Here is a 12,879-nt window from a genome sequence, read left to right as displayed (position 1 = left end):
CTTTCACTGTGAAAGACGTGGGGAGTAAATGTAGGTCGGCTTATCGAAGCCTTCTACAATATTCCGGCAAAATTACTTCTCACCTTACTTCAGCGACATGACCAGGGCACTCGGTTATCTAGAGCGTAACTGTGCTTCGGTTGATGACCTCATAAATAGCCGTACGCCATAAAATAGTAAAACGATGTGTCACGATAGGAGGGCAATATGATTCAATGACGATGATTAGCCGAGTTTTCACCCATACACATCTCCAGAAAGGAGGAATGCTAGAATGCCTCTACAATTCTCAAATCGAGGTATTTAGCGCCGAGACAAAATGGACTGTAAGGAAAAAAATAAAAGTAACACTGCCACAGATGAATTGATACCTCCTTACAACTTACAACTATCTACATCAGGAAAATTCAGCAGTTGCCATGCTTTTCTTCGTAATTTGGACCAAAATAAAAGCAGTAACAGAAAAAAAAAAATACTTGCCCTCAGTGCAGCCAGAAGATTCTGGGTGATTCTTGCTCGTACGCGGAGAAAAAAAAAAACGTGCGCATGCTTGAATGTCGTGCGCTCTGCATTCTGCCGCGGTCTCTGCCGCCGCCGGATGGATGGATGGATGGATGCTATGAGCGTCTCCTTTATAACGGGGCGGTGACAAGTGTGCCGCGAGGCTCGACAGAAAAAAAAAATTTCCTTTATTCTTCTTTTTTTTAGTGTTGGCCTAGTATCTCTACTTCAATTAAATCTGTGTTACTACTGGAAAAAAAACGTAAATTCTCAGCCCAGTTATCTGCCCTTTACGGCAGAATGTCGTTATTTTTTTTCCCCGAATATTTATTCTTGTCCTTTCTCTCTAATTTTTTGCCACCAATACTCTAACCGTCTCTTACCTATTTCAATCGCGGGTGTGTTCAGCTTTCCATTGTCGTCTCTAAAACCCAAGGCTTCATGTAGGCTTGTGCCCAAATGTACAACCTGGGTGGATATTTCCACATTCAATCAGAACATGCTCCGCCGTTTCCCTATCTTCCCCACAGCATGTGCATTGTTCTTTTTCTTTACTGAATCTCGCTTTATAACTATGCCTTCTAAGGCAACCCGATCTCGCTTCAAGCAGTAAAGCGCTTCCGCCTGAATTATCGTAAAATGCCTCCCTCCTTATTTCATTTTTGCCCTTTCAGTAGTTAATCAAAGCCGGTTTTTTCTCCATAGCTGCCGTCCAGTAAATCCTCTCTGACTTTTTGCTTAATGCTCTTTGCTGACGTATTGCTTACACTACCAGCCGTATATTTACTAGTGAGCCTCCTAGTTCTTTTTCTCCACTGTGTGTCCACACTCTTCCTATACAAATAACAGAACACCTACTCTGCCCATCTACTCTCCTTCATATTTCTTAGCCTTTCTTTGAACCTTATTTGTTTCTGAGCTTCCCTCGCTTCAAAGCCTGCCCATCCCATATCGCCCTTTCCAGCATCATTTGCCGTCTTCCCGTGAGCCCCCAACGCGAGGCGTCCCACAGTCCTTTGGTTTACATCCATTCCTGATTGCACCCCTGCCCTCTGCACACGACTGAGTTCCCAAAGGTAAGCCCCGGAACCATTACACCTTTCCACAGACCTCGAAGCACCTAGCTCGTACCTATTGTATCCCCACAACGCTCTGTGCTTCATTATTGCAGCATTCCGCTTTCCTTTTGCTGCCAGGCTTTTTCCTGTACCTCCATGCATCTATCACTCTCATTTACCCATACTCCTAGGTATTTGTATATTCGCTTTTACCCTCGGTATTTCTTGGCCTTGTATTGACACCGTCCAGCTAAAGCCCCAAAGCCCCTTTACGTCCAGCGCAGTGAATGCACCCTCTCGCGGTGGCCGGGCGCGCGAGGCGAACACGTTGGTTTTGCCGGGGAGCGTGGCAAACTTCTAGAACACTGTAAGCGTGGCGATATTGGGACGGCCGGAGAGAGCCGCACGCCCGCCATCTCGGAGGCCATGCTCTAGGCAGCGCCGCCTCTATTTTTTTCAGTGCCTGGGCGCTGGCCTGGGCCATACGCCTGGGCTAGCCTGGGCGAACGCTCTCCTCGGGCCGTCGAGCGCGCGCGCGCGCGCTCCGCCTCCGCTCGCCGCTGCCGCGTAGTGGCGCCGTGCGACGGGAAGCTGGCGCTGGGCGGCCGCGGGTATTACGAAGCTCACGAATTCGCCGTATTTGTGCTTCTCGCAGGCTTTCTCAGGTACAGGGGGGGATGGAAAGAAGCGCGAACATAGGGGCGCGCTGTTTTCATCACGCTCTGACTGTGTTGCTAATAAAAAGACGCTAGATGATCTTTGATTGTATCATGGAGGACTCCGTCTTTTAATAAATCATCCAGGCCACAACCACCACAACCACTTGAAAATAAATGCGAAACAGCAAGGAATGTAGGTGCCGCATGTTAACTTTTTGCCTTTCTTTCCATCCCCACTTTACGTATTCCGCAGGCGGTCTGTCAAGCCGTGCTGCCGGTTTGATGCTTGCATTCGAGTTTGACAAAATTCGTGTTTTATTTTCTATTTCAGGCTATTGCAGCCACGTCATTCGCATGCCTTAGTATATTGTTGTTATTGTGTTCCACTCTGAGCATGAACACGCATCGGTGAACTTTAAGCGCCCAAGCTTTCAGTACTAGCTCCGGGCAAAGGCTGCTTTCAAAAATCCGCCTTCAGACAGTCAAAAACCGACCCTAAGCGAGCATAACGGTGACAAAAGAATCTTCCGCGCATCACTGGCATGCGCTCACGCGCGTCTCGATCAAATAGCCGCTAACGACACACGCCTTTGAACATACCTTTGAAATGGGATGGGTGATTCGTTTCCGCGAGATACGATGCGACGGCGGGTGGGCGGGTCTCTAGGTAATTTGGCCGGCGTTGCTGCGCCCGGGTTGTACGAGACGAAAGTGGGGTAAAGCGTTCGGCGCACCCATATAGCCGCTTAAAACCGGCTTGACTTGGCTTGAAGTGTATAAGTAGGTGGCGGCAGAATCGCTGAATCGCTGGGCTAGAAATACTTTCTAGGCGGTTTACGGGGTACGGTTGGTACGGTAACCATAGAGTTTCCCACTAACTGTGAGAAACTCTATGGTAGTTTGTTCTCCGTGCTGGTTGTTGGTGTAGATTTTGACAGTGAGCTGTGTGCACTAGCGAGAACCGCCTCTGCCCGTGGGGACGTACTACGTGGTCGCATTGTGTAAGAGTGTTGTAGAAAGCGATTCATCTGCATGTCGTTGCCGTTTTGTTAGTTCTGCCAGTTCTACGATATCACCGTGTTCAGTGGACGCTTATGAGCGGAGGGAGCTTCTCCGCGGTGCTTAGCAGGTAACGCCAATCTCCCGAAATGTTGGCCGCCAAATCTATAAGCAATGATAACGAGCTGTACGAGCATGAAATAAAGGCCATGTGTTATGCGATTTGTGAATGTCTCTTTGATGCACAACTAGTGTTGTGGCGTGCGTGGATGTGTGGTAGAAGTGCGTGTGTTGCTTGATCGAGGATCGATCGCTATCAGTTGGACTGTCATTTGGGCGAATTACTTGGACCAACACGTTTATTTAAGCTTCGTCTTGAGTAACTGCGCGTGACAGATATGGAATGCGCAAGCTGGAAGCGACGGGATATGAACCGGCGTTCACCCGGCGTTATTGTCGAGTGGCTTAACATATATGCTGTCGCCGATTATGACAATCGGTTTTATAAGCAGTGCCTCTTTAGGTAGTTGTGTACAAATGAAAACGGAAATAAAATAGAAATCTTATTGTTAGGAGCATTGTCTAGCTTACATTCCCGACACCTAAACGTCTTTCTAAAAGTCAACATTGCCGCAACACAGTTGTGTCATGCGGTGAAGTGCACAAAGTATATTGCGGTGAAGCACACATAGTACGCGCGCGCGCGTGTGGGCCTTAATTATACACGCGCCGTCCTCTGTCTCATTAGTGGTGATGCGGCGGACAGCATCACCACCAACTCCAGCCTCTGTAATGAGCCCTTATCAATTTACTCTGTGAAAAAAAAATGTGACAAGCGATTGGCAAGGCAGTAATTCTTCTAATTTATTGCAGGATTAATTCAAAATTGTTGCATGACGCCTTTAAAAAAGTGCGAAATGCCTATGACAGACTCCATGGGTACTCCAGATTTCGTGCCATCACATATATATGCTCCAAAATGTAAATGATTATTAACGAAGTATATACTCAGGCTAGGTATAGGAGATGATCATCTATATTTCATTAATTTTCTCTGAAAAGTAGTAGCTTATGGTTCACATTATTGCGTTCTTTCGAGTAATCAAGAAAAATAGATATTGAAGCATGGTCAAAAATTATGGGTGCAGTTGGTCAAGGAAGCAAGTTGAGCTTTGCAAGAAAATGATTTACGAAAGCCATGCGGTGCCAGAACTAAAAGCAAGGTGGTTTCAGGAAACTTATGGTGACCTGCGATGATAGCATGCGTTGAAGCATCTTACAGGGGCTGCTTGTTGGAAAGATGGGGTGGTAATTAGGCAAGTGCCTGTCATCAGATGGGGAGATGCATCATCAAATCTTTAAAAAGTAGCTATGAAGGGGATGCTAAAAATTTCTTGAAGGAATTAACACAACGCAGTACTTATTAAAGCCTCCAATTTAATGAGGTTAGCACTGGGGCTAGCAGGTACCTTAAATGAGCTGGCAACTTTAGTAATACCCCTCATAGGTCAATAATTATTGGATTCACAGCATGCTATGGATGAGATAGGATTATGCAAATGGGGCAATTAGAAGTAATGAAATTATTGAATATACTTTGTTAATAATGCCGGGACAGTCCTAATGCAGAATGAGGTTTATATCAGGGTGAATTTACTTTTGCTAATGCTTCTGGTGGCATCATTGCAGTTTATATTCACTGGCTTCATGCACTGTATATCAAGCACCACTGATGACACTCTGGTTTTTGCAAAGTTATTGTACTGTTTAAAAAAAATAACATCAAGAAACTACATGCTTTCTTACAGTTTAATCAGGCATATAATTTAGACTCTTTAGTGAATTGTATAGGGGAGGTCTGTGTGCAGAATATCCATGGTAATCATTTAACGCTCTGTTTGTTTGCGTAATGTTTGAAGCCTCTTTTTCTATTCAGAATTGCTACGGAGCAAGAAAAATCCAACACCAGAATTGGTACTTGGGTAAAGCAGGTAGTAAGAGCAAGCTCAATCACAAGCCGTTCAGGAGCACCCACTGAAGGAACTAATACCTATAGGGCAAAGCTTCCGGTGCACCAAGAAGGGGATGGGAGGGGGGTGCCGGTTAACGTTTCAAGAGGGCATCTCCTCACCATCATCCTACCCTAGCCACGAACTTGTACTGTCTACGTTTATCAGACTCCTACTAACACAAGACAGACAAGGTATAAAAGTTGCTTCTTTATTGCAAGATGGCACATCAGACCTTTTCAGAATTCCCTCACCGCAAGCCGTTAAGATTGCCTAAAAGCCTTTCCTTGTGCGGTGTCCCTTTTTTGTTCCCACACAGTTATCGCAAGCAAAAGTATGCAGCTTGTCACAGGCTAGCTGGTGCCACACAGGGATGGCTCCAGCCATCGTGATGTGTATTCCACTGGAGCTGTCAGACACTGTACATTCGTGGTCTGGTGTGCTTGTTTAGGACTTTAAAGATGTAAACAGTGACCACTTCTGTTTTGTCCCTTGCACACTTGCACAAGAATTTGACACAGACGTTAGTTCTGGCAATACTGCCACAGGTGGTAAGAGGTACCTTGAAGTTGTAAACAGTGACTGCTTGTGTCACACACCTGCACAAGATTTTGACAGAGACGTTAGTTCTCGCAATCCTGCCACGGTGGTAAGAAGGTGTACAACCACAGGAACACCATGGCAAAGCAAGCTGAGGTTCATATTGAATATAATATTCCACTTGCAATACAATGGTAATTAAGTACTCTTGCATTCATTTGCAGTGTCAGGCATCACATCATTCTGCCTAACCCTGATCTCTTTTACCTATCGTCTACATAGTTTTCCAGGTTGGTGACAGTAAAAAAAGAAAAAAATCTTTGTGGGAGCACCACATTTTAATCTCACAAGACTCCACTGAAGCACTTACAACATATGCGAACAGTGATATCCTAAATGTCAGCGCTTTTTGTGCTAACAAAGGTAAGCTGCTTGTTACCTTCGGCCTGTGATCTTACAGGAGCTTTAGCATATGCCCTGTTGTCATCTTGTGTCAACGATGCCACATACAATAAATAGTTCAACAAAGCTTATAACTCGGCAAGATGTACGTGCATATCTTCAGGGAGGTAATAAAATGCAGAAGTGACCACTCACGACAAGAAACACAGGATATGTGTTAACTTCCATCTATCTTTATTTGTGGCTTTGCCAGCAAATATGTAAGGGAACAGACACATGCGCAGTAGGGCAAGGTGCAACGTCACAGCCATTTAACATTAACAACCATCACAAGAGAATGCTCAAGAAACTTTCCTGCCTTTCCGAGTTTCAACAGATGGGTCACTAATACACACATCACTCCTTCCCCATCATGAAATGCTTCCAACAGTTCACATGCCATTCTCTCACCACCCGTGCCTCGAATCCTTACCTCATATTTATTCTCAACTGACATGCTCTGCCACTCATGCAACAATAAGACAGATTTGCCTGTCCACTCTTAACAGCCTGTAAGTACATTCCTAAGAACTCCCCCCCCCCCCCCCACCCCCTCCACCCTCCCATTGGTCATAGGCCAGATGGGTCATTATATTATTCACCTAGCTACACAACTGTGCTTGTCGAGCATGATATATGTGAACCATACAGTTGCTTTGCAATAAGCAAATGTAGTACAAGTACAACACTCTCTATGAAGGCTTGGTTAAAATAGTTTTATGATCATGGCACAGAAGCGTGAACTGTTGGGCTAGTTGGTGAAACATGTTTTGAAATAAAAGAGTGAAAGCTTGTCGATGTAGCACATCGACGAGTTTTCGCTCTTCTATTCCAAATCATGGAACAAAAGCTTTCTCTAGGAAACACGTAAAGCCAACATGGAGAATTATACGCACCAGGAAAATTCCGACACTGCAAATATTCTATGGGTGTGCAAATATTCAATGATATAACAGATCAAATTGAATACTGTCGTATTCGATTCAATAAGCATTATGTGTAAAACTGAATATTTTGTTAATATCTTACGAATGCTTCAAAATGTTAAATACACCAAAATAAACAGAAAACTTGTGTAAAAGTATGACAAATTTCATCCCTGCTGGTAGATTATAAGCACTCAACATGAGAGCTTATGTAGTGCAGCTGGCTACTTCGCTCTAGGAAAGTGATTTTACCAGCTATACAATGGCCACTTACCCTTTCTTAAGAGTTCTGTGGATTCGAAGGGCATGATTATTTCCTAGAGATGCTGTATTTCTGTTTTTAAAATTTCTAGGAGTTCTTATCTATACCTTAAATGGACAGGCAACCAAATTATAACGTACTTGTTTTTTTATTGCAATGGAAAGCTTACAATCAGCTTACAATTCAGAGTGTCTAATCATGCAATGGCAACAGGGAAAAGGCGATGAAATATTTTTTATCATATTTGTTGCCGATGGAGTCTCATACACAACACATGTTGCAAACAGTGGCCGACAGCTTCTGGTGTTATTTGCGCCAAGTTCTGCCATGACAGAGTGCATGTGCGAAATGCCTTTTAAACGTGGTGCATGCACCACTTCTCAGCATCAATTCCTTTTACTGCATAATAAGCAAAGAATTCGTGTGGATGTGTTTTACCTAGGGATTCCAAAATCATAGCGAATGTAATTTGGCATAGGCTGTAAAAGTTAACATTCAATCAGTCATACATTCTTACCTTTCTATGCCAATTTTTGTTCATACCAAGTGAACAAGAAATGAGTAGGAGCGACGGCGCATCATACGACACGTCGCCAGCCACCCCGACTGTCCCCATTTGGTTGGGCACCTTGTGTTCTCAGACACGGCTTTGGTTGCAGCAGTTCTACTTCAGGACATTTTGAGTTTGCCAGTTTTTGTTTTTTTCTAGTACCATTATTTTCTGTATCTGTGCCATATTTTTGTACCGTGTTTTCTGCCGCCATTTTGTCGGTGCAGCCTCCACATGAGACATAAAGGCTTGCACCTTAAAAAAGCAGGTGAACGTGCATATTTTTACTTTCCCTTTATGCCAATATTAAGGAGATAGCTAGCGGTACACGCAAACCAGTAAGCACAACATATAACATACCCTATGGCTCAGTGTAGACTGCACTGCTAATTCATCACAACTATATGTGCTTTTTAACCTTAAGTATGAGGGCGACCTTTTTTTTTTTCAAAGCCCACTTGGGTCGCAAAATTTCAACCAAAATGAAATTCACAACTGTTTTATTTGGAACACTTACACATACTTTCCAGGTACCTCTAAACTGTCGTCACTCCAACTGAGACATTTATCATAGCGTGGCATAAACTTACTCACAGTAAAGTTTATGCCACGCTGTGCAGACACTTTACTACGCAGATAACTATGTTACTTTAGGTACTTTACTATGCAGATAGGTCAAGCAACTACTTTACTATGCCCTCGCCTTTGGCTAGGGCATAGTAAAGTATCTGCTTGAAAGCTATTTTTCTTTTACAGCAGAGTAAAGTTACAATAGAGCTGTTATGCTTGAGGTTTACCATAGGTCGTAGATAGAACATTATCATCATGAACCAGCACACGCTCTCTTCGCCGTCTTCTTCCTCTTCTGCTTCGCTCCCAGAACAGCGCGCCTATTTCTGCAGCACAGGGTGCCATAACTCGGATGGGCGAGAGAATGAGTATAGAGAGAAAGAAAGAGACAACAGAGAGAAAGAAAGAAAAAGAGAGAAAATTCTCAGCAAAAATATTTCTTGCGAGGCAAGACTCAAATCCGCGGACCAACGAATAGAAGGGAAGCATTGCACTTGGCTATCCAGTCACATTAGCAGAGCATAACATAGCCTTGTATAGTATATAGTATAGCAAGGGGGTGGGGAAAGGGAAACTGAGGATGAGGAGCAGAGATGTGAGTGTAAGGAAGAAAGGAAAGGAGGAGGGGCAGAACGAGGACGAGAGTGATGGGAATAGAAAGAAATAGGAAGAAGAGAAAGAGACTGAGAGAAAGGGAAGAGAAAAAAGGATAGAAGGTGAGGGGATGACTGCACAGAGCGAGCAAGAAAGGAAAAGAAAGAGAGAAACGATAGAAAGACAAAGAAAGAAATAAACAGAGAGAGAGCAAGAGATACAAAGTCAAAAGAAGAAGATAGAAAAAGAGAGAACAGCGAAAGGGCTAGGAAAGAGAGAGCTTAGAGGATAAAAGCTCACCAACTCTGCAGTGACCCTGCCTTGCACGTGAGAGCGGCGCTCATTTTTTTTTCTCCTTTTTTTTTTGAGGTCCTATCAGTTTTTTAATCGATTAAAGCCATAGTGAAAGTCTGACGTTGTGTGCAGACGTGTTGCACAGCACCTCTCGTATGTCCTCCGATCTTGCGAGGTAGCAGTTGTGAATTCCGAGCACACACTGGGCACACAAACATGCCTCGAACAATTAAGTCTCCCACTATGTGTGACGTGCGTGGTGTCATTTGATTTCTGCATGCAGCAATACAGCCAAAATTCATCGTTGAATGAGTATTGTGTATGGTAAAGCCTTCATGAGTGACAGCAAAGTGTAGCAACAGTGCAGGAACATTGAAGCAGAATGTGTAGACAACAGTGAGCGGCATACAGAATTGGCTGAAGGTGGCTGTCTTCAATGTGGGGGCCATAAAGAAAGCTGGTACAACGCCACAATAAATGCCTCAGTTGCAGTGGCGACTATGGGGCAGCTGGAAAGTGTATCTACATGTTCCAAACATAAGCGTCTTTAATTTCGCTGTGGTTTTCACCTTGAACGAATTAGAACTTGAAAACAAACATAGCCTCGTATGTTTAAAACAATTGCAGCAAGGCTGGTGATAGGTCAGCAACAAGCTTAGCCACGCCTTCATTGTCGTCCATTATGTGCACACAATATAGGTAGTTTGGGGAGGCACAACTATTTGACTGACTATACTGGGAAGCTAACTGGCAACCCTGGGCCAGTGTGGCTTTGGAAGATGGGCCCCACCTACGACGAACCACCCTTTTACAGCACAGCTGTTAAAGTCGAGGTTGGCCGTGTGCCGTAGATAGAAAATGATCATCATCATGAACCAGCACGTGCCATCTTCGTCGTCGTCGCCTTCTTCCTCTTCTGCTTTTTTACCAGAAGACGCGTGCCGATTTGTCCGGCAAATGATGCAATAACTTCATGAGCGAGAGAACCATAGCACAGAGAGAGAGAGAGGAAATAAAACAGAAAAAAATAGAAGGAAAGAGAACAAAAAATTCTTGGCGAAAAAAGAAATTTTGTCGAGGCGCGATTCGAACCAGTGAACTAACTATTTGAAGGCGAGCACCATAACCACTCGGCTATCCAGGCCCGCTTGCAGCGGAGCGCATAGCCTTGAATAGTATATGCAGCTCAGCAAGGTTATTAGAAAGGAAGTGAGGGTGAGAAGGAGAGAGGCATGAGGGTTACCAGGAAGAAATGAAGATGGGAGAACGAGTACAGAGGGAGAGAAAAAATAGAAACAGACAAATAGACAGAAAGGGAAGAGACAGAGAAAAAAGTTGGAAGGCGAGAAAAGCGACTTAGAGAGAGAGAGAAACATAGAACTGAGAATAGACAGAAAGAAAAGCAACAGAGAAAAAAAAAAGATAGAAGGCGACAAAACCAACTGCACAGAGAGAGGGAGACAACAAAAGACATAGAAAAAAAGATAAAGAGAAAAAAATAGAGATAAGCAAGGGAATAGAGAGAGAGAAAAACACAGAAATGCACCGAAAGAAACAGACGGAGAAAGAGTTTCAAAGCAACAGAGAAACAGGTATTAGGCGAGAGACCGACAACAGAGATGAGAGGGGGGGGGGGAGTGAAAGAAGTAACAGATAGAAGAAATAGGTGAAAACATAGAAGGTGAGAGACCGACTACACTGAGACATATAGAGAACCAAGACACAGCAAGACAGCTAAAGAGAAAAAAAATTAGGAAATAAAAGGGAGAAAAAAGGCAAAGAAGAAATAGCAGTTGAATAATTACCCATTCCCTTCTGGGTGTGTGGCAGCGTGTCCTCTATGACATCCGAGACTCTATTTGATTGCAATTTGCATTGATTTTATCAGGATGGCACTGTGAATATACCGCTTAGCACACGACGGTGCACGGGTGGAACCGCACTAATCCTGTTCAAGTAATCGTATATTTCTTTGCATATTTTAGAGTGCTAATTTATTACTTCAGCTTGTTTTTAGCATCCCTATACGACCAAAATAAATATATAGTGTGTGATTTATACAGTTTATTTGCGCAAACTTGAATGGAGCTAAATGTCTGTAATGCAGGTTAGCTTGTTTGATTGAGGCAAGGCCTCAGACCAGGAAAAAGACGAGGCAGTTTTCACACAGAAAAGTGGAACATTTAGAACAAAAGGAATGAAGAAAAAAGTAAGGAAAACAACCACAGTGAAATCAACACATGTTACCAAACTACTAAGACAAGCAAGGCTTGGTAATTAAAATGAAGTCCCATTGAACGCTCGAAACACAAGAGAAGAAATACGTGCTCATACATTGCCTTCACGATGATTATTTTTTTGTACATCTAATGCTGACGACATCGACACTTGTGAGCCAATACAAGCTTCACATTTAAAAAGGCATACTGTATTTCAAGCTTCGTGAATGAAGCAGTGCGAACAATTAAAGAATAGTTGTGTAAGCACAGCACGTACTGCGCGACTGAATATTGCGGTGCTTGGCATCACAGGTGATTCAAGAGGCCGACATTTTCTTCTGTCATATCTCCTTGCACTTCCTCTCCCAGAGGAGGACAGGTCACTGTGATTTATGGAAAGGCCTAGAGTTACTCCAAAAGGCTCAACTTCACCGCCCGATATTGCCATCACGTGATTTTTTGGAGATAAAATAAGGCTGCACAAAGAGCGGATTGCATGCATTGGTCATGCGCTGATACGTACCTCCTCAGAAAACACAACACATCCTCAAGACGTCCTGAAATGACCAAAATATCCTTGTCCTGTAGGGTGTGCTGAGGACAACTGCAGGAATGCTGATATACTTGAGTCCACAAAATTCAGTTTGATTGTGGAGGCCTCCGTGAGGGCACTATAAATACTTCTTTGAACAGTGCAAGAGTGGAACACTAGATTTGATGAATAAAACACGACACAGGTGCTGTGTCATGAATGTAATACATGTATGTATATAAGTGTGTGTGTGGTGTGTGTTTTGACAATACTGTAAGCCACCACAGGCTGTTACAGGGGTGGTAAAAGATATTATACAATACCATACACAAAGACGGCAGTTTCAAATGTTGCTGAAAAACTCTTGCTCATTGACAATCACAAATACACTGGAATCGAGCTTGTTTGGTTGCTAACAACGTTATTGATAGTGCTGCGAGCTTTCGCCGACCGGGCCTTAAGTCTCCATGAGCTTGTTCCATTCGATAATTGTACGGTGACGAAACCTAAACTTTAATACACAATTTTATAGGTAGGGTAAAATAGCACATGGATGATTGATACGCAGTGACACTCTGGTAGAGGGTGCATGTACAAGGTAAGATCTCTATGTTTAGTGTTTTAATATACAGCTGTCCTGGAACTTCAAGCATGTGATTTCCTGCACGTAGACAGCGTCTGGAGGTAGCCCTGTGAAGTTGGTAGTTAGAAGAATAAATCTGGCT

This window comes from Rhipicephalus sanguineus, chromosome 10 (assembly GCF_013339695.2).
Source record: "Rhipicephalus sanguineus isolate Rsan-2018 chromosome 10, BIME_Rsan_1.4, whole genome shotgun sequence".
NCBI lineage: Eukaryota > Metazoa > Arthropoda > Arachnida > Ixodida > Ixodidae > Rhipicephalus > Rhipicephalus sanguineus.
The sequence above is the reverse complement of the archived record's forward strand: the minus strand, read 5'-3'. Positions refer to the sequence as shown.